We start from the raw sequence: 22995 nt of genomic DNA on the forward strand, positions 1-22995 counted from the left end.
TTGTGCACAATGGGAGCAGCACAGTCCCAGTTACTGTACTACTCTGAAATTCCAATCAGAACGGGCAACGTTTCATACAGATTTTGACCCTTGAAATTGTGCGCACTTTCTAATTTCTTATTATCAATAACAGTATGTTCTCAAAACATTAATATACAAATGCAATAACACTAATACAAGTAAGCCTACATGCTATTTAATCCTTTATTTAATTTATTTACTTAATTAATTTAAAATAATTTAATTAGTTTATTTAATTTTCAATATCAAGACTTTTGTAGTGTGCGTCAGGGAATACCCATCCCAAAACATTGCGGTACGTCAATGAATACCTATCCTAACATTTGTTATACTGCAGTTTCCACATTGTGCTGTGCAGCTATCTTAAGCCCCAGTCCCACTTTCACAAACTAATTCACGACCTCTGCCGAGTTTGCCCTTGACTCATACTCGCAGCATGGTCGCCACAAGGTCGTAGGAGGTCTTAGTAACTCTTCCTCATGCTCGTGAGTGGTCTCCGCATACTCATGGCCTCAAGTAAGTTGCGGTGTTTTTTCCAGCCAGATAAAAAATGTCCATGAGTAAAGAAAAAGGTTGGCATGGAGAACATTGATACTTTTTACTCGTAGATAGGTCGTAGGTAGGTCGTAGATAGGTCGTAGTAGGTCGTGATGGTAGTCGTAGGTAGTAGTCGGTAGTCGTAAGTCGGTAACTGGACCGAGAAAAAAAATGCAAACATGACATCATTTTATCATGTGATCATGTTCCACTCGTAGCTAGTCGTAGTTGGTCTTAGGTGTGGAAGACTGAGGTCGAGGGGGATCGTAGGAGGTAATTGGCATAGTCGTAGGAGGTCGTAGGAGGTCTTTTACTTCGGCGAGTCAACACGACCTTGACATTTTTTCCAACTCGTCTAGGGTCTTCTAAACTCGTGGATTCCACACTTTTTGAGGCAGAAACTATAACATTTAAAAGGCATTTGGGCAGGTACATATAAAGGTTTTGAGGGATATGGGGCAAATGTGGGCAGGTGGGTCAGGTGTCGATTGGGCACCTTGGTCAGCATGGGCAAGCTGGGCCGAAGTGCCTGTTTCCATGCCGTATGAACCGATGACTCTATAATCAAAGTAGAAACAAGGAACTGCAGATGCTTGTAGAAAAAGAAAGACACAAACTGCTTGAGTAATTCAGCAGGACAGGCAGCATCTCTGGAGAATATTTTGGGTAGGGACCATTTTTCAGACTGCTCACTCTTTGCATCACTTTGTACCATTTTTTCATTAGAATTAAAGACCTTACCCACAATGATCATTCCGTTTTCTCCCCACTGCCGTCGGGAGACAATGCCAAAGCTTCCAAATGCATACTACCAGGCTTGGAACAGCTTTGCCCTCTCTTATCAAATTTGAATGGTCCTTCCATAAGTCCATAAGCTGAGGTTCAGTCCAGATAACCTGTTCTCATTACAGACATTGGTCTTTTTCTGTAAAACTGTTATGCTATAATGTTGAGAAACTATATTCCGCATTCTCATATCTTTCTCTTCACTTTACCTTTTGGTAATCATGACAGAAGCCTCCTCGTGGCGATCCCCGGAAACGACGACATGATGCACTCTATGAAGCATCGGGCGACCAATTCTGTCAACATGTAGGACGACGACAGAAACCAACAGCGAGCTATGCATCGCCTGACACATGAGCGAAAGAACTGTACCTTTTGTACTTGTTTGGTTTGACAGTATTCATATAGAATTCTGATTTGATTCGATTGCATAAAGGGCCGTTCCTCTACTGTCCTGTTCAAACAAAAGCTTTTCATTGTATATGTTTATGTATATGCTTAAGTTTACGATGCAACACTCTTTTTAAATCCACATTGTCTTTAAGAGATAACAATGCTGTTATAGAGCCACCATTGAGTTTCTACCTGCAAAAATATCTATCTCGTTTTACTACAACAATCATTAATGAATCTTTTTCAGTGAGACTACAATCCTCTTCGCATTTCTCATGGAAAGTGCAGAAAATTGCATTTAACCCAGGTCCTTTGTGCTTCTGTCTCACAACTGAACAGAAAATGCGGGAGAGTTGGCTTCAATACCAAATAAATGCCATTACTACCATCCTCGGAATGTCACAGTCTTGATTGGGAAAGAATCATCATGAACATAAGTACGAGCAGGAGTAGGGTATCTGACATTTCGAGCTTTCTCTGCTCTTCATCAATATCATGGCTGATCTATATCAGTTCTATTTTCCTGCACTATCCCCATTTCTGTGCCCAGTCTGACAATATTGCCCTGTACCTTCTGTGGTCGAGCAAGAAATCTTTCATGGCCATGGGTCAGTGACTTAAAAATGTCTGAAGAGTGATGGAGAAGCTTGGGTGGGCATGGTGAAGGGGATGGGAGTGGGTGTGGAGATGAGTCAGTCATCAGGAAGGCAACTGGTCTCAAAGGTGCAGCTCTAATATTGCAGAGGCTATCAATCTAAACACAGTAGCCCAGCGCTATGGACAGGCATTGTGAGGAGATAGCAGATTCAGTGTGAAGAAGGGTCTTGAAACAAAATGTTATCCATTCCTTCTCTCCAGAGATCCCACTCTGGCATTTTGTGTCTATCTTTAGTGTAAACCAGCATTTGCAGTTCCTTCTTCCACAGAGATTCAGAGAGTGGAGTACAAAGAGGAGGCAGAGAGTTAGAGTTTGGAGAGGCAGATAGAAAGCTAGCAGAGGTAGAGAGGGAGCATGGGGAAAGTGATAGCGTGAGGCAATTAATTTTTCATAAATGGGATTGAGCAGGAAACAATTAAATTTGTATTAATCCCTATAAAAAAATGATAGAGCATCTGTGCACAGTCAGTCTTGGCAGTCAGACAAGCTTCTGTTTACATCGCTTCCTCTAAAGTCATTGAACAGAAAACAATGCTTTCAACAATGCTCTCAAGTAGAGTGATATCTCTTCATCGGTAAACACTGCTGCTTTGACATTGATTGCCCTTACTAGTTTAAACTATCCACTTTGAACCTGTTGAAGTGCACTTGCTCCAACTTTAATGCCAATCAAACCACTCCTTACCTGTAACAACCCATCACTTGTCAGGCTTTGTTCCACCACTGCCTCTTTTCCAGCTTTCTACTGCCTATAAAAATCAGTCCGAAGAAGGGTCCCAACCCGAACAGCGCTATGTTAGAGTCAAACACTACAGAATCAGGCCCTTTGGCCAAACTCACCCATGCACCCAAGATGCCCCACCTCAGCTAATCCCATTTTCCTGCCATTTGTTTTCCACTGATGCTGCCTGACACATTGAGTAAGTCCAGCAATGTGTTTTGTTCAGGACTTTCTGTTTTATTACTGCTATTCTTTGTTTTACCCAAGTGATTAGGGTCATAGAGTCATAGATTAATACAGTGTGGACACAGGCCCATCGGCTCAACTTGCCCACACCGGTCAGCAATGTCCCAGCTACCCTAATCCCACTTGCCTGCGCTTGGTCCATAATCCTCCAAACCTGTCCTATCCATGTACCTGTCCAACTGTTTCTTAAACGATGGGATAGTCCCAGCCTCAACTACCTCATCTGGCAGCTTGGTCCATACACCCACGAAAAAGTTACCCCTCGGATTCCTATTAAATCTTTTCCTCTTCACCTTGAACCCATGTCCTCTGGTCCTCGATTCCCCTACACTGGGTAAAAGACTCTGTACATCTACCCGATCTATTCCTCTCATGATTTTGTATACCTCTATAAGATCTCCCCTCATCCTTCTACGCTCCATGGAATAGAGACCCAGACTAATCCGGAAGTGGCGGCGCTGGGAACGGCTGCGGCTCGCCTGCAGTCGTTTGTTTTTACTTTTTTGTGTTGTTTTTTTTCGTTTCGTCTAGTTGTGTTTTTGGTTTTTAGGTTGTGTTTATGTGGGGGGGGGGGGGGATGGGGGGTTGAAACGGGGCTTGCTGTCTCTCCCTTGGGGGGAATACGACTTTTTTGTCGTGTCCCCCCTCTCTGCCTCCGTCTGCGCTGAGGCCTAATGGCGGAGCTGGCGACCTCGGGACTCCGGAGGCAGCCTGTCAGGACTCGCCCTGGGTTTGCTCCCGTGAGGGCGGCCCAGCTCGGGGCTGGAACTGCGCTCCCGTGAGGACGGCCTGGCGAGGGGCCGAGACTCTCCTGTGAGGGGCTGTGGCACTCCCGTTGGAGTGGCCCAGCCCGAGGGAGGAACGGCACTCCCGTCGGAGTGGCCCAGCCCGAGGGAGGAACGGCACTCCCGTCGGAGTGGCCCAGCCCGAGGGTGGAACGGCACTCACGTGAGGGCGATCCGGCTCGGGGCTGGAACGGTGTTCCGGTGGCTGGGACGGCGTTCTGGCGGCGGTGACCTGAGTCCTGGGTTCAGCTGCGGGCCAGTGGCTGCGTACGCTGGACTGGAGGGCGGCAGCTTCGACCACCCCGGGTCGCGGTGTTTGAGCCGGCCCGTTGCGGGGTTCGGTGAGCCACGGGACTGGTTGTACCATCGCCCGGTAGAGTATCGCCTCAGCGCAGAGGGAGAAGAGGAGGGAAGAGAAGGGAAGAGACTGCAGCCCTAAGATTTTTGCCTCCACCACAGTGAGGTGCTTGGATGACTCACTGTGGTGGTGTTAATTTGTGTTTATTGTTGTTATTATTGTATGATTGTATGTATGACTGCAGGCACGAAATTTCGTTCAGACCGTAAGGTCTGAATGACAATAAAGGCATTCAATTCAATTCAATTCAATACTCAACCTCTCCCTACTGCTCATACCCTCTGGTGCTGACAACATTCTCGTAAATCTTTTCTGAACCCTTTCAAGCTTGGCAATATCTTTCCTATAACACCGTGCCCAGAACTGAACACAATATTCTAAGTGCGGTCTTATACAACTGCAGCATGACCTCCAAACTTCTATACTCAATACTCTGACTGATGAAGGCCAAAGTGCCAAAAGCCTTTTTAACCATCTTATCTGCCTGTGACTCGACCCTCATGGAACCATGCACTTTTACTCCTAGATCCCACTGCTCGACAACACTATCCAGAGGCCTACCATTTACTGTGTAGGTCCTGCCCTTGTTCGACGTCCCAAAATGCAACACCTCACACTTCTCTGTATTAAATTCTATCAACCATTCCTCTGCCCACCTGGCCAATCGATCCAGATCCTGCTGCAATCGTTCACAGCCATCTTCATTATCTGCAAAACCACTAACCTCCGTTGTTAATCAAGTGGTTGGTAATCACTTGGGCAAAACAATAGTTTGTATAAAAGTAAACTTATTTTTGAAGTTCTTTCCCTGCCCTTTGTGTAGTGGCGGCTAAGGCCACATTTCAAAATGAACAAGAACACAAGTTTTGCATTGTATATTGCTCTTTGGCAAGTTTAAATATAGACTGAATGGAGCTTGACACCGGAATCATTGGCAGTTTGTTCCCTTGCCTTCAGTGCACATGGCTTACTCACAGCTACAGCTAAATCAACAGTGAATTTAATGAAACAGTTTAGAAAGAGGATAAATAATCTGGAACATCACTGTTAAGTAGTGTAATGATTTTTATTGAAAAGATCCATATACAATGCAAAAGTTCAGTTTGATCCTGAGGACACTGGCTTGGGTTGGAATGGTTACATTGGTTTGCTTATTGTGTCAGTGGAATCAAAGAATTTTGTGCAGACAGCATTAGCAGTGCATCATGCTATAAGATGCCTGTTGTAAAGGGACCATATCTTTGAAGAATACATGAGGCTAAGGATCATTGCTACCTCATAAACCATACGCTATGTGCTGGGATTGAAGTATTGACTAGGCAGCATAGTGGCACAGCTGCTGCTTCACAGTGCCAGGGACCTGGGTTCAGTCTTGATCTTGGTGCTGTCTGTGTGGAATTTGCACGTTCTCCCTGTGACCGTGTGGGTTTCCTCCAGGTTCTCCAATTTCCTCCGACATTCCAAATGTTTGTAGGTCAATTGGCCTCTGTAATTTGCCCCCAGTGTCATAAGGTCATAAGTGATAGGAGCAGAATTAGACCATTCGGCCCATCATGTCTATGCCATTTAATTATGGCTGATCTATCTGTCTTAACCCAATTCTCCTGCCTTCTCCCCATAACCCCTGACACCCAAACTAATCAAGAGTCTATATCTCTGCCTTAAAAACATCCATTTATTTGGCCTTCTGTGACAAAGAATTCCACAGATTTATTACCCTCTGACTAAGGAAATTGCTCATCACTCCTACCAAACGGAACATCCTTTAATTCTGAGGCTATGACCTCCAGTCCTAGATTCTCTCACTCATGGAACCATCCTTTCCACCCCACCTCTATCCAAGCTTTTCATTGTTCTGTATGTTTTCTTATTCTTCTAAACTCCAGCGAGTACAGGCCCAGTGCCGTCAAACGCTCATCAAATGTTAACCCACTCATTCCTGGGATTGCTCTTGTAGGCAGTGGATGCAAAAGTGGGATTACATCAAACTAGTGTGGAATGGTTGGTGTAGACACAGTGGTTTGAAGGGCTTGTTTCCATGCTATATTTTTATATAAAAAACTTGAAAACATCCATCCATACAAGTTCCATTGACAATAATGAAGGTAGTATAGTAGTATATCTTTATTGTCATTTTCCTGAGTACTCACATACCCAGAGGAAACAAAAATGTTGCTCAACCAGTGTCCATTCAGTGTGCAGTAAAAAATAAATATAAATAAAAATACATATATCATGAACAAATTAAACACTCTACTCTCTACTAAACATCAACAGGCGTTCCGATCGGCAGCGGCACGACAGTGGCTCTGCTGCAGTGTGTCTAGGTTGGTGGTTCGTGCGCAATACTTTGGCAGGGGGCAAAGTCCGTTTATCAGTCTTATAGCCTGCGGGAAGAAGCTGAGGAGCATCCTGCTGGTTTTGCAGCTGTACCTCTTCCCAGATGGCAGGATGGAGAATATGTGCCTGAATTTCCTTGCACATGGGTCATGCCAGTCAGCTATGGAGATATGTACAATATCATACACACTGCAGCAAAGTCACAAACATATCAGGCCGCAAAATCAATTCAGTTATTCATCTGAGTTCATCTCACTTGACCAGTTCATTACTGCAGACACCGTCCACTACAATGACGAAGTGCTGACAAATTATGGAGAGGGCCTAAAGAGGAACAAACGCACTGTTGCAAAAAGGAGCAAGGTATTTGTTAGCAACAAAGACCTTTACTGGGGTTTGATAAACAATAAAGAGAAAAGATAGACGGGAAGCCATTTGCTGATTGAACACCACAAATTATTTGTATTAATCATCCTATTAAAATGTTTCAAATCATAAGTTTAATCATGGCTACTTTAAGAACAAAGATTCACACATTTTCTGCCTGAGCACCTGCAAGCTCTGACCTTTGTGAGATCTATGTCGACGAGGCGCACAATTGTAGCAGCTGTGCTTCATTTTCTCTAATGCTGTTGTAAATTAATCTATATTTAATGTTAATAGCTGTTTACATTATTCATAACTAATAATAGAACATCAAATCATTGATAACCATTTGCAAGGATCCTTCAGGCCAACTTGGTATGCATCACACTCTGTGCACCACTTGTGGCCAATCTGTGTTAACAGCATCAACTAATAAAAATGCTAATGCTATACCTTTTTACATATTGTATACGTCAATATAGCTTATAGAGAAATGCAGTGGTTTCTAAAATTTGATTTAATTACATTAAGATCTTATTAAAAGGTCTGTGGAGACCTTAAGCATGATATAGCAGGTAAAATGTGGAACGTCATTTGTGGGGTGTGGCTTTCAGAAAACAAACATAAAAGGCACCAGGAGCAGATGGTACCAGGACCAACACTACTCCATTGCCACAGTTGTGAGCAGACGTAATCAGGGGAAGATCATGCCACTTCCAACAAAAAGAACAAAGACTGGGGGTGATACCGGCTCCTATTGATCCTCGTCGATGATTTGGCCCTTCAGGTTAGAGATATCAAAATTAAAGGCCTGATCTAGTCTTCATTTGTGGGATCCACATGACTCGCACTGAAATCTTAGAAAATAGGAGAAAATAACAGCTGTCAGCCCCTGCTAACTAAGCCAGCTCCACCATTCAATGAGATCATGGCTATTCTGCCCCAGACTCTCGGCAAGTTCCCCATTATCTTTAATTCCATACCTTTCAAAATGTAACAACTTCCTCTTTATGTTTGCTTTGTGATAACATGTTTCCTGCTGGATCTTGTGGCTGCTAACTATTTTAACTCCCCTTCCCATTCACATAATGACCTTTTGGTCCTGATCTCCTCCATTGCCAGGTTGGGGTCACATGCAAACTAGAGGAACAACACTCATATTTAACTTGGTTAGCCTGCAACCTAATTTAGTTTAATTTAGAGATACAGCACAGAAACAGGCCCTTCGGCCCACTGAGTTTCCATCGACCGGCGACGTCTGAGGTTATTGTAAAGAGGGTCTTTCTTGATTTCTGTGCTCTATCAGTTGATCAGAATGCCTGCATTAAAGTATTTACCAAACACAATCTAGCGATCTCCTATTTGGCAAAAGCATTCTTGCAGCAATAATTTCACACAGAAACTTTGCTTCACAAACTGCATTGAAACCTGATGTCAGAGGTCAATGATTTTGTGAGACAGGACCACAAATTGAAAGATGTGCCACAAAAATTAAATATTACGAAGCAAAGCAACAGATTGTGCATTATGTCTGGAGTACTGGGATTCAGGTGGCTGATCAGCTGCCAGACATTTTCATCACAGTTTGATATCACTGGACCCATGCTTGAAATTACTGTCCTGTAAGTTCTCCCTGCATTCCAATATTCCTTCAGTGAGTCAATGGCTATTCAATTTAGCAATATTTCTAATGAACTAATATGATAGCATTTTTCACAGCATAAATTATTACCAGTGTGATATCAACTTTTAATAATCTCCCCAAAACAATGTGGCTAAATCTTAGTGTTCCATGCTTCAGCCAGCAGGAAATTGTCAGTACAAATCTCCTGTACTGTGCCAATTAAATCAATATGATCTTATCAGTGATGCGGGAGATTCTGGTGCAGCAATAATAACCAAATAAAATAATTCTAATTCATGAAATGTTACTGGCCACAACAAGCTTATTTTAATTCTCAAATTAAAAATGATGGTAATTACATCCACAGAATAACTTACATTTCCTTTTGCGGGAAACAATTTGGTCCATCTTTCACACTTTGTCCATTTTATCATTTGTTTTGTGATGAGGGCAAAGCCAACACATACTACCCAACACAAATTGCTCACATGATACTATATAAGTGAATGGCAATTATACACTCAACAGATGGAAGATTAGAATTGCCTTTATTCCAATATAGCAGGATTACAACACTGCCACTATTGACCACCTCAGGCACCACCATGGACGTATTTAGTTTAGTTTATTAGTATAGAGATACAGCACAGAAACAGGCTCTTCGGCCCACCGTGTCCACACTGACCAGTGATCCCCGTGCATTAACACTATCCTACACACACTAGGGTCAATTTATATTTATACCAAACCAATTAACCCACAAACCTGTACGTCTTTGGAGTGTGGGAGGAAGCCGAAGATCTCAGAGAAAACCAAGCGGTCACAGGGAGAACGTACAAACTCCATACAGACGGCACCCGTAGTCGGGATCGAACCCGGGTCTCTGCCGCCGTAACTGCTGCAAGGCAGCAACTATACCATTATGCCACTGTGACGTCCATGGTTTTCTTTCTAAATATGTGTTTTTTCACTAATGTTATGTTTTCTTTTTTACACAGGGTATTTCATAAAGTCAGAGAATCACACAGCAATAAAACAAAACCTTCGGCCCAGCTCGTCCATGCCAACCAAGATGCCCCATCTAAGTAGGTTCCATTTGCCCATGTTTGGACCATATCCCTCTAAACATTTCTTCGCCATGTACCTGTCCAAATGTTAAATGTTGTTGTGGCATCTGCCTCCACTACTTCCTCTGGCAGTTCATTCCAACCTCTGTATGAAAATGTTGTGCCACAGGTTCATTTTAAACCTTTCCCCTCTGACTTCAAGCACTTGGCTCCCCAGCTGTCGGAAAATATTCTTTGGATTCATCCTATCTATTCTCCTCATGATTTTATAACCTCCATGATTCACCCGTTAGCCTCCTGCACTCGCATGAACAAGGCACCAGCTTGTCCCTATAACTTAGGCCCACTGGGCTTGGCAATATCCTCTTAAATATTCTGTTTTCTGTCCAGCTTAATGGCACCTTTACTATTGCTGGGTGAGCAAAACTGAACACAATATTTTAAGTGCAACCTCAGCAATGCCTTGTACAACTGTAGCTTCAAAAAACTGGCATATCATTGGCATACCTGGCCTCACCCTACCAGAAATATTCCTTTTGCCCTATCAATTATCCACAAGTACCTAAGCGCTTATAATGTTTCTCTCGCCTAGTTATTTAGTGCTATCAGGAACTCCAAAAGCATTGGAGACAACCAAGGACTGGAAAGGAAAGAAAGAGAACAAAACCCAATTTTATATGTTGTGGGTTAGAAATGGTTTGACATCTTCTTCATTGAAGATCTTCAGAACTGCTCACATTCAGATTGTAACTGATTGACTAACAGACCACAGTTCAACTTGAGCAGCTCAGTGGCACAGCTTGTAAAGGTACACCTTCACAGCAAGGACTAGATTCAATGTTGAACTGAGGTGCCGTCTGTATATAGTTTGCACGGTTTCCCCTAATCATGTTGGTTTCCTCTGGGTGCGATGGTTGCCACCCACATCCCAAAGATGTGTTGGTTGGTGGATTAATCACTCACTCTACATAACACCTGGTTTCTGGGTGAATAGTAGAATTTGATGGCGTTGACGGGAATATGATGAGAAGAGGTTACAAACAAATGATTAGGTTAATTATATTGCTCTGTATGCCAGCACTTTCTAATAGTTTTCTTAGATGCAATAAGCAGATGTGATATGCCTGCACGAGCATCGTCATAATAAGGATTTTTTGGCAAAAAATTGTTCTATTGATGGCAATAGCATCATATAGCATTTGTTAATTAACAGTCGGCCACAATCCCAAAAAATCAAATAATTCATCAACATAAAGTCCTTTATCAACAAACCACTGGTCTATGAAATTGAATAGGTGTGCTTCATCTATTTGCAATGTAATTATTGGTGACGAAGCAGGAATATCCACAAACATCATGCTATTTAAAAATGATAGAACCTTACCACCCCCGATCATTTCGGCTTCTCCCCACTCATGTCAGGCAGCAGCTTGAAGGTCCATACTACCAGACTCCGGAACAGCTTCAACCCTTCTATCAAATACTAAATGGTCATTCATAAGCTAGGTATCAATTAAAGGGTGTTAGCTATGAGAGGTTCGACAAACTTGGATTGTTTTCTCTGGAATGTTGAAATCTGGGGGAAGACCCGATAGATGTACTGCATATAAAACCATTGAGAAACATAGACAGGGTAGATAGTCAGAATCTTTCTCCCACAGTGGAAATGTCAAAGACTAGATGGCATAGCTTTAAGGTGAGTGTGCATATTTTAAAGGAGATGTGCGAGGCAAGTAGTTTTACACAGAGTGGTGGGTGCCAGGAACAAGCAGCTAGGGTGGAGGTGGACTAGGATATGATAATGGCATTTAAGAGGCTTTTGGTTAGGCACATGGATAGGCAGGTAATGGGGGGGATATGGATCATGTGCTGGATGGATTATGTTGTCAGCAGCCATGACTGCACTAGTTGACATTCTGATTACTGCACTGCAGTTTCTTATCCTTTTAATACAATCAATCACTGAGACATTTTGCAGTTATGATTATATTGGAACAAAAAAATGATTAGATACGGAGATTGGATAGAGAGGTAATGGCTGGATGGAGAGGTGATGGCTGGATGGAGAGGTGATGGCTGGATAGAGAGGTGATGGCTGGAGGCCCTGCAACAGCACACGACTCCAGATGACCAAGCACACAAACTGTATTGGACTTTAACAATGGCGCCGAAGCTGGCAACTCTTGCATGCTCTCTCAGTAGACTATTTCAATGCTCTTTGGACTAGTTGGCATTGTGCATAGGCATAGCAATACTTTACTCAACTGCATGCAGGTACAGCAGGCAGTGAAGAATGCAAATGGCATGTTGGCCTTCATAACAGGAGCAAAGAGATCCTTCTGCAGTTGTACATGGCCCTAGTGAGCACACCTGGAGTATTATGTGCAGTTTTGGTCTCCAAATTTGAGGAAGGGCATTCTTGCTATTGGGGGAGTGCAGCGTAGGTTCACATGCGGCGTAGGTTCACAAGGTTAATTACTGGGATGACAGGACTGTCATATGTTGATAGAACGGAGCGGCTGGGCTTGTATACTGGAATTTAGAAGGATGAGGGGATCTTATTGAAACATATAAGATTATTAAGGGTTTGACATGCTAGAGGCAGGAAACATGTTCCCGATGTTGGGGGAGTCCAGAACCAGGGGCCACAGTTTAAGAATAAGGGGTAAGCCAATTAGAACGGAGATGAGGAAAAACATTTTCAAACAGAGTGTTGTGAATCTGTGGAATTCTCTGCCTCAGAAGGCAGCGGAGGCCAATTCTCTGGATGCTTTCAAGAGAGAGTTAGATACTCTTAAAGATGGCGGAGTCAGGGGATATGGCGAGAAGGCAGGAATGGGGTACTGATTGTGGATGATCAGCCATGATCATATTGAATGGCGGTGCTGACTCGAAGGGCCAAATGGCCCACTCCTGCACCTATTGTCTATTGTCTATGCAAAACAAAAGTTCACTGTACATGTGACAATAAAGAACCATCGAATGAGGAGGTGATTAGTTTTCCTTGGCATTATGCTTCAGTTGCAAGTTCAAAAGTATTCTTATTCATTTAATAGACACTAGACCAAGGGCTCCCCCAACGCAGCCGTTCCCTACCCGTAGCCCCCACGGGAGATGTGGTCCTCCAACTCAAGCGGCTCAGGAATGAGCAGTGCGGCTGGTTTTAAATGGCGTCTTTGAGGCGAGATGCGGGCGCCAGAAGCCGTTATGGTTGCTGGCCAGCAGGAGGCGACAAAATGAGTGAGTGGGGTGGGGGGGAGAAGGATTTAATGAAAAATGTGGACATAAACATAACGAAATCTAATGAGGAGTGGATAGTTGGAATGAAAAGTGAAATGTCTACCGAAATGGCTGCTTCTATGGGTGAGAAGCCAGTTTATTTTTGAAATATTGGGGGGTGGGGGGGGGGGGGGGGGGGAGAAGGATTTGATTAAAAATGTGTACTTAAACACGATGAAATGTAATGAGGAGCGGATACTTAGAAAGAAAAGTGAAATCTCTACCGAAATGGAAAAGATCTCGGCGATTGTGCGGCTGGATTCGGCGTGGCAAGGAATCAATGGAAGAAATGCAGCCGGCAGCCATACATGTAAATGGATCCATTCCGATTGGACATCTGCGAGCATCGGCCATTCCGATTGGACATCTGCGAGTATTGGGCATTGTGACATCACACGATGGAACGAATCGAAAGGCAGAAAGGCAGCCGGACGGCAGCGGCAGTCACAGAGTTTTAATAGTATACTAGACCAAGTGCAGACCCATTGGGTCTGTTTCCCCAACGGCGTTTGCGGGGGGGGTGAGAAGAGGGGAGGGAGGGGAGAGGAGGAGGAGGAAACGGGATAGATTTGGGAGGGAAAGGAGAGCAGGGTAGGGGGTGAGAGATGGGGAGAGAGATGTGGGGGAGGGGGGATGGGGAGGGAGGGGAGGAGGGAGGGATGGGGAGAGGGGTGGGGGCAGAGAGGGGAAAGAGTGGGGAGGGAGAGTGGAGGGGAAGGGGGAGAGGTGGAAGAGTGGGGAGGGAGGAGGAGAGGGGTAGCAGGAGTGATGGAAGAGGGACAGAGGGATAAAGGGAAGTGGGTGGGGGGAGAGAGGGAAGGGGGTGGGGTAGAGAGGGAAGGGGGGGGGGGGAGAGAGGAATGGGAGAGGGGTGAGGAGAGGGAGAGAGGGAGGAGAGAGTGGGAGAGAAGTGGAAGAGTCGGGAGAGAGGGAGGGGTAGAGGGGTAGCAGGAGTGGTAGAAGAGGGACGGGGGAGTGGTGGAAGAGGGACAGAGGGGAAGGGGTGGGGGAGAGAGGGGAAGAGAGAGGGGTGGGGGATGAGAGGGGTGGGGTAAGGGGATAGAAGTGGAAGAGTGGGGAGGGAGTGGTAGGGGGAGTGGTGAAAGAGGGACAGAGGGGTAGGGGTAAGGGGGTGGTGGTAGAGAGGGAAGGGGGGTGGGGGAGAGAGGGATGGGTGGGAGAGGGAGAGGGGTGAGGAGAGGGAAACATAGAAACATAGAAATTAAGTGCAGGAGTAGGCCATTCGGCCCTTCTAGCCTGCACCTCCATTCAATATGATCATGCAACTCAGTATCCTGTACCTGCCTTTTCTCCATACCCCCTGATCCCTTTAGTCACAAGGGCCACATCTAACTCCCTCTTAAATACAGCCAATGAACTGGCCTCAACTACCTTCTGTGGCAGAGAATTCCAGAGACTCACCACTATCTGTGTGAAAAATGTTTTTCTCATCTCTGTCCTAAAGGATTTCCCCCTTATCCTTAAACTGTGACCCGCTTGTCCTGGACTTCCCCAACATCGGGAACAATCTTCCTGCATCAGACAAATGCAATTCAGGACTTTTCTCTTCACAAGCAAAGTCAGAATGACGGTTAGTGAAGAATTCGAATAATCGCTGAGCTTTCAGATGCTGCGCGCGCCTCCTGCACCAAAGGGGGGGGGGGGGGAGCATGTGTCGTCACACACAAAGATCTTGTAGCGGAGAGCTCCGCTATAAGATCTTTGGTCACATACTAAGCACGCGCCTCCACAAACAGATGAGCGTCTTCTTGAATGGAGAGCGCGTGGCCGCCTCCACAAACAGTCACACACACTGTGGACCCGCCCCCACAAAAAATATTGTGTGAGGAAGGGGAGGAGGAGGGTGGAGAGGGGGAGGGGGAGGGGGGGGGGGAGAAGAAGAGGGGGAGGAGAGGATGGGGGAGAGAGGTGAAGGGGGGGGGGAGGGGTTGGAGCGGGCGTGCATGAGTTGAGAGAAGAGAGAAGGGCAGAGAGAGAGAGGCTGGTACAACAACAAAAATGCTGAATAAACTCAGCGGGTGCAGCAGCATCTATGGACCGAAGGAAAAGGGCAACGTTTTTGGCCAAAACCCTTCTTTCGGGTTTCGGCCAAAAACGTTGACCATTCAATTCGCTCCATAGATGCTGCCGCACCCGCTGAGTTTATCCAGCTTTTTTTTATGTCTACCTTCGATTTTCCTGCATCTGTAGTTCCTTCTTAAAGACAGAGACTGTGCACGGTAAGGGAATGAGGAGGGAGAGGGGGAAGAGTGTGGAGGGAGGGGGAGAGTGGGATGGGAGGGGGAGAGGGGTGGGGGGAGAGAGGGGAAAGAGTGTGGGGGGGAGGGGGGGAGAGAAGTGGAAGAGTGGGGAGGGAGGGAGGGAGGGGAGAGGGGTAGCAGGAGTGGTGGTAGAGGGGCAGGGGGAGTGGTGGAAGAGGGACAGAGGGGTAGGGGAAGGGGTGCGGGAGAGAGGGGAAGGGAGGGGGAGACAGGGGTGGAGGAGGGAGAGGGGTGCGGTAAGGGGAGATAAATGAGAGAGGGAGGGGTAGGGGGAGTGGTGGAAGAGGGACAGAGGGGAAGGGGGCGGGGGAGAGAGGGAAGGGGGTGGGGTAGAGAGGGAAGAGGTGGGGGAGAGAGGGATGGGAGAGGGGTGAGGAGAGGGAGAGGGGGAGGAGAGAAGGGGGAGAGAAGTGGTAGAGTGGGGAGGGAGGGAGGGGTAGCGGGAGTGGTGGAAGAGGGACGGGGGAGGGGTGGAAGAGGGACAGAGGGGTAGGGGAAGGGGTGGGACAGGGAGGGGAAGAGAGAGGGGTGAGGGAGGGAGAGGGGTGGGGTAAGGGGAGAGAAGTGGGAGAGTGGGGAGGGAGGGGTAGAGGGACTAGTGGAAGAGGGACAGAGGGGAAGGGGACGGGGGGAGAGAGGGAAGGGGGTGGGGTAGAGCGGGAAGGGGGGTGGGGGAGAGAGTGATGGATGGGAGAGGGAGAGGGAGGAGGAGAGGGAAACATAGAAACATAGAATTGAAGTGCAGGAGCAGGCTATTTGTCTCTTCGAGCCTGCACCACCATTCAATATGATCATGGCTGATCATCCAACTCAGTATCATGTACCTGCCTTCTCTCCATACCCCATGATCCCTTTAGCCACAGGGGCCACATCTAACTCTCTCTTAAATACAGCCAATGAACAGGCCTCAACTACCTTCTGTGCCAGTGAATTCCAGAGATTCACCACTCTCTGTGTGAAAAATGTTTTTCTCATCTCGGTCGTAAAAGATTTACCCCTTACCCTTAAACTGTGACCCCTTGTTCTGGACTTCCCCAACATCTGGAACAAACTTCCTGCATCTAGCCTGTCCAACCCTTTAAGAATTTTGTAAGTTTCTATAAGATACCCCCTCAATCTTCTAAAATCTTGCGAGTACAAGCCGAGTCTATCCAGTCTTTCTGGACGACCAGGACGACAGATGGCACAATGGGCTAAGTGTTCGGCTGGCAACCGGAAGGTAGCTGGTTCGAATCCCGCTTGGAGTGCATACTGTCGTTGTGTCCTTGGGCAAGACACTTCACCCACCTTTGCCTGTGTGTGTCCTTGGGCAAGACACTTCACCCATCTTTGCCTGTGTGTGTGAATGTAATTATGTGAAGCACTTTGGGGTCAATGCAAGTTGACTAAAAATGTGCTATATAAATAAAGAAATTTAATTTAATTTAATTTTCTTCATATGAAAGTCCTGACATCCCAGGAATCAGTCTGGTGAACCTTCTCTGTCCTCCCTCTATGGCAACAATGTCTTTGAGCATTGGGCATTGTGACATCACACAATGGAACGTTCACCATCGGCTGGGGCTCCTGCAAAGGCATATGTAAATGGATCCATTCCGATTGGACATATGTGAACATTGGGCATTGTGACATCACACGATGGAACGTTCACCAGGGGCTGGGGCTGGTGCTGATTCTATGGGTGCGAAGCCAGTTTATTTTTGAAATATTAGGGGGGGGCGGGGGGGGGGAAGGATTTGATTAAATATGTGTACTTAAACACGACGAAATGTAATAAGGAGCGGATACTTAGAAAGAAAAGTGAAATCGCTACATAGAAACATAGAAATTAAGTGCAGGAGTAGGCCATTCGGCCCTTCTAGCCTGCACCACCATTCAATATGATCATGGCTGATCATCCAACAGTATCCTGTACCTGCCTTCTCTCCATACCCCCTGATCCCTTTAGCCACAAGGGCCACATCTAACTCCCTCTTAAATATAGCCAATGAACTGACCCCAACTACCTTCTGTGGCAGAGAATTCCAGAGATTCACCACTCTCTGTGTGAAAAATGTTTTTCTCATCTCTGTCCTAAAGGATTTCCCCCTTATCCTTAAAGTGTGACCCCTTGTTCTGGTCTTCCACAACATCCGGAACAAACTTCCTGCATCTAGCCTGTCCAACCCCTTAAGAATGTTATACGTTTCTATAAGATACCCCCTCAATCTTCTAAAATCTAGCGAGTACAAGGCGAGTCTATCCAGTCTTTCTTCATTTGAAAATCCTGACATTCCAGGAATCAGTCTGGTGAACCTTCTCTGTACTCCCTCTATGGCAACAATGTATTTGAGCATTGGGTATTGTGACATCACACGATGGAACGTTCACCATGGGCTGGGGCTCCTGCAAAGGCATATGTAAATGAATCCATTCTGATTGGACATCTGTCAGCATCAGGCATTGTGACATCACACGATGGAACGTTCATCAGGGACTGGGGCTGGTGCTGCTTCTATGGGTGAGAAGCCAGTTTATTTTTGAAATATTGGGGGGGGGGGGGGGGAAGGATTTGATTAAAAACGTGTACTTAAACACGACGAAATGTAATGAGGAGTGGATACTTAGAAAGAAAAGTGAAATCTCCACCGAAATGGAATATATGTCGGCGATTCTGCGTCTGGTTTCGGAGTTGCAGGGAATCAAAGGAAGAAATGCAGTCGGAAGCCGTACATGTAAATGGATCCATTCCGATTGGACATCTGCGAGCATTTGGCTTTGCGATTGGACATCTGCGAGCATTGGGCATTGTGACATCACACGATGGGAACGAATCGAAAGGCAGGCAGGCAGCCGGTCGGACGGCAGGCGACAGGCACACAGTTTTAAAGATAGATAGATAGATAGATAGATGTAGCACAGTAATTTGCTTAGAAAGTAGCTATCATTATAAAATAAGCAATTGGAAAAGCCTTTGATTAGTCTTGAGAATGTGAAAGATGCTATTACATTTACTAATCGGAAGAAGTTTGCAGTGTGACATGTTGGCTACTAGGGATTGATCATGGAGATGGTGAGTGGTGGTCAGACCAAGAATTGGTTGCCAGAGCTCAGTAAGTATGATTAGGGCAGGTAGAGTGCAGGTTCAGATGCTCCTCCAGACATAGGACTGTAAGACCAGGGACCTACATAACCACGTCCCCTTCAAGCAATGACAATGCAGGGCAACAGGTGATCTTAACATTTGAATTGTGCACTGAATACGAGAAAGACACAAGATTGCTTTGTGTTATATCAGTGCTCACTGGGCACCATAGGAAACATAATTTAGTCTCATTATACTATGCCCCTTGGATATATCTTGCTGATAGTCTAAAGGCAGCCACTCTGGATTAGTCATTTGAAAAGGGCGACCAAATGAACCACAGGTTGATTCCAATTAATTAATGTTTACCTGCAAGAGATAAGCTTCATTTATCACTGAGAAGCAATTTGCTTCAGGCGATGGGATTGGTGGAAGCTGCTTGCATGTCAAAACTGGCACAACTGAGCACTCCCACTGCTCTGACAGAAGAATAATTGATGTTATGTGGATAAGTGAATCTCTGCAGAATTCATTAGTGGATGAACTTGCCAGCCCCCCTTATCAAAGCATTAGTCCCCTCCTTTCCGTGAGGTGATGGTATGCCCTACATTTTACTTAGGTTATCATCTTCCATAAAAATATAACAGCATCTATATTACTCCAATGTTTTCTAATGAAGTACTTGGCCTTGCTGAGACAGCTTGTGTTTAATTATGTCATTAAGATCCAATTCTCTTCTCACTTTGATCTTTGATCTTGATTGAAAACTCCCTAACTCCCTAATTATCTTTAATATTGTTATATTTCATGGCAATTTGAATGAGAGTTTGCAGGAGTTTTGCACTGCTCGTGTTATATAACAACTGTAGCCACAGCATAAGTGGGCATCTAAGTTAAGCTCTCATAAAGAAAAAGTGAAGCTATTTCTTCTCAACATTTTGGGCCGGGTCCAAATCTAAGTTCTAGTAATGAAAGGTCATATACAACCCACTCTATTGCTCAAATCCCCAGAACAATTCAGTGACTGAGCATGCAATCCTACTTGCTGATCCTTAAATCTGGATTCAAATCCTTCATCCATCAAATGTCATTCTGCATTACCCATGAATCTAAAAATAAATGAAAAGTAATTGCCATGGATGAGATCATAATATTTGAAGACACTAAAAAAACATTATGATCTTTACATTGCAATTTTTAGTTGCCATGGCACAACAAAGTCATTTATAATTATCATGTATGCACATTATATGCAGAAATAAAAGCTAAAAATAAAATGGGCACACAACCTTGTCTTGGCTCAGTAGCTAATTTTCTAAATGTAACTCCTTTTACAGTCACTGCAGTGAAAAAAAAAGTCCTATCTCATTTACCTTATACAAAGGCAGCCTTAAAACACTAAGTTACCAACACTTAAGTGCCATTTAAAGTTACCCTCTTCCTCACTGGCTTCACTGTTCATTTGAAAGAGGGCTGAACTTATATATTTATTGGGTGAAACTTAGATTAATAAACTTATTTTACAATCAGCATGCCAAGTATGATAAGTGAACTAGTCCATCTCATTCAACCATGACTAAGCATTAAAATAACCCAACTTATCAAGAGCCAAATGCAGCATAGAAGAATAAACTAATTTTTAATTTGAGTATTTTATGTGGTAAAAACCTTCTATGACTGGGGCATTGTGGCTACAATGTGAACTACCTACAAAATGAACTGCAGCAATCCACCAAGGGATTGTTGATAGCACCTCACAAAATCAAAACATTACCATGTTCTTAAGTGATAGGAGCAGAATTAGGACATTCGGTCCATCAAATCAACTCCACCATTCAATCTTGGCTAATCTATCTTTCCCTCTTAACCCCATTCTCCTGCCTTCTCCCCATTACCTCTGACGTCCGTACTAATCAAGAATGTATCTCTGTGTAGGAAGGTAGTGCAGACGCTGGTTTAAACCGAAAATATAGGAGTCAGGGGAAAGGGAAATGAGAGATATAGGAGTCAGGGGAAAGGGAAACAAGAGATACTATATCTCTCGTTTCCCTTTCCTCTGACTAGTCTGCAGAAGGGTCTCGACCTGAAACATCACCCATTCCTTCTCTCCAGAGATGCTGCCTGTCCCGCTGAGTTACTCCAGCATTTTATGTCTAAGAATATATCTATCTCTGCCTTAAAAATATTGACTTGGCCTCCTCAGCCTTTTGTGGCAAGGAACTCCACAGATTCACCACCCTCTAACTAACTAAAATTCCTCCTCATCTCATACATGAAGGAACGTCCTTTTATTCTGGGGCTATGACCTTTAGTCCTAGACTCTCCCATTAGTTTCACCACCTAAAATGCCAAATGATATGGGTACATTGGTGCACTTCCAACTTCAAATACATGAGAATTCACATAATTTTGTGACTTGGAAGAAGAATATTATTTCCTTATCACTGCAATGAGAATTATCCTAGGAACTGCCAATTCAACAGTACTGTGGAAGCGGCTTCACCACCCGCAACTGTACAAGGAGGACAATCACCACTGCTCCCCTGAAACTAATCTGGAATTGGCAATAAATGCCCACCTTGCCAGCAACCCACAGATCCAGTTTCATCAGTAAAATAATCATCTGGATCTGTAAAGAAGGAACAAACATATCACAAAGAAGATATGAGCCAAAGCAAAACGTGTAGAGAATAGATAAACAGAAACATCTTTTAACTGAAATGACATATTGATCAAGAATGTTTTCAAGGGTAAATGATAGGAAGCAGTGCAGAGTCCTCAAACGCATTTGTGCTGCTGTTCACTCAGACAAAAAGCAAGGTTAGAGCTGCCAACAAAATGTCCATTATTAAAGGTAGTTAAAGCTCAACTAATCGTTGTGGCTAATACAACAAAAAGTCACTTCAACTGGTACAGACTGCTCTTAACGGTACACTGACATTGAGATATGCTAAAGCCACATGCACAGTATGGAGAGAAAATTTCAAAGTAAGGCCAGGTAAAATAAATATAGTCAAAGCTAAACCAAGACCTGAGTTGGAAAGCCTCAAAAATAGGAAAGCAAGAAAACCCTAGAGTCAGAATAAAAAGTAAATTGTCGATTACTGAGAGGCTAAGAATGTTTGCGTAGTCTTTGTTTGCAGTTCATCTTCCTGAATCCTTCAAATTAATTCATCAATTTATAAATTCTGGCACTGCTAATTTTAATCAACAAACTGGCACGAGAAGTTGATACGGTTTATGGAATCACCAACAATATTTCATCTCCCTCCAAGAATGAAGGATAAAAGCCTATTTCAGATTGTTAAAACCGTTACACAATCATGAAGAAAATATGGTTACGTACAACACAGTTATTAAATCAATACTATATTTCACTTCACACAAGCACTTCAAAACCTAACGAGTGGACATGAAATTAAATATTACAATATCATGGAGAAAAAAAGTAGGAGATTTAATCTGTCAGTAAACATTGAATTTTTTTTCATTCATTCAATTTTGTGTATTGGGCATGTCTGCCAAGACCCACATTTATTGTATTTCCCATCCCTGGATGATGATGGTGAGATGTCCGGAAGTGGCGGCGCTGTGATACGGCTGCGGCTCGCCTGCAGTCTGTCTGTTTTTACTTTTTTGTGTTGTTTTTTTTGTCTAGTTTAGTAATTTTTTTGGTTATTAGGTGGTGTTATGTGTGTGGGGGGAGGGTGAAACAGGGCTTTCTGTCTCTCCCTTCGGGGGAAAGCGACTTTTTTGTCGTATCCCCCTTCTCTTCCCCCGTCTGCGCTGAGGCCTAATGGCGGAGCTGGCGGCCTCCAACCTGCGACCGACCTCGAGGCTCTGGAGGTAGAGCCAGCCAGGACTCACGAATGCGAGGCTGGCCGTCTTCGAGCTGTGGCGACGTCCGGGTAGCGGCACGACTCGGCGCTCCAGTGAGGGCAGACGGCGCGGGGCTGAGACACTCCTGTGCGGGCGGCACGGCTACCGGCTGGAAGGCGCTCCGGTGAGGGCGGACCGGCTACCGGCTGGAAGGTGCTCCGGTGAGGGCGGACCGGCTACCGGCTGGAAGGCGCTCCCGTGGGGGCAGCCCGGTGCGGGGCTGAGACGCTGCCGTGTGGGTGGCCTGGCTACCGGCTGGAAGGCGCTCCGGTGAGGGCGGCCTGGGTCCCGGCAGGAAGGTGCTCCCGTGGGGGCAGCCCGGTGCGGGGCTGAGACGCTGCCGTATGGGCGGCCGGGTGCTCCGGCGGCTGAGGCGGCGTTCTGGCGGCGGCGACCTGGATCCGGGGCTCGGCCGCGGGCCAGTGGATGACAATGTCGGGAGCTCGCAGGTCACAGGTTGATGCCTGTTTTCCGGAGCACCCGTTGCAACAGCTGCGTCCGCTGGACTGGAGGGCGGCAGCTTCGACCACCCCCGGGCCGCGGACCTTGAACCGCGGGACTGACTTACCATCGCCCGGTGGGGTATCGC

The sequence above is a fragment of the Amblyraja radiata genome, chromosome 27 (assembly GCF_010909765.2).
Source record: "Amblyraja radiata isolate CabotCenter1 chromosome 27, sAmbRad1.1.pri, whole genome shotgun sequence".
In the NCBI taxonomy this organism is placed as follows: domain Eukaryota; kingdom Metazoa; phylum Chordata; class Chondrichthyes; order Rajiformes; family Rajidae; genus Amblyraja; species Amblyraja radiata.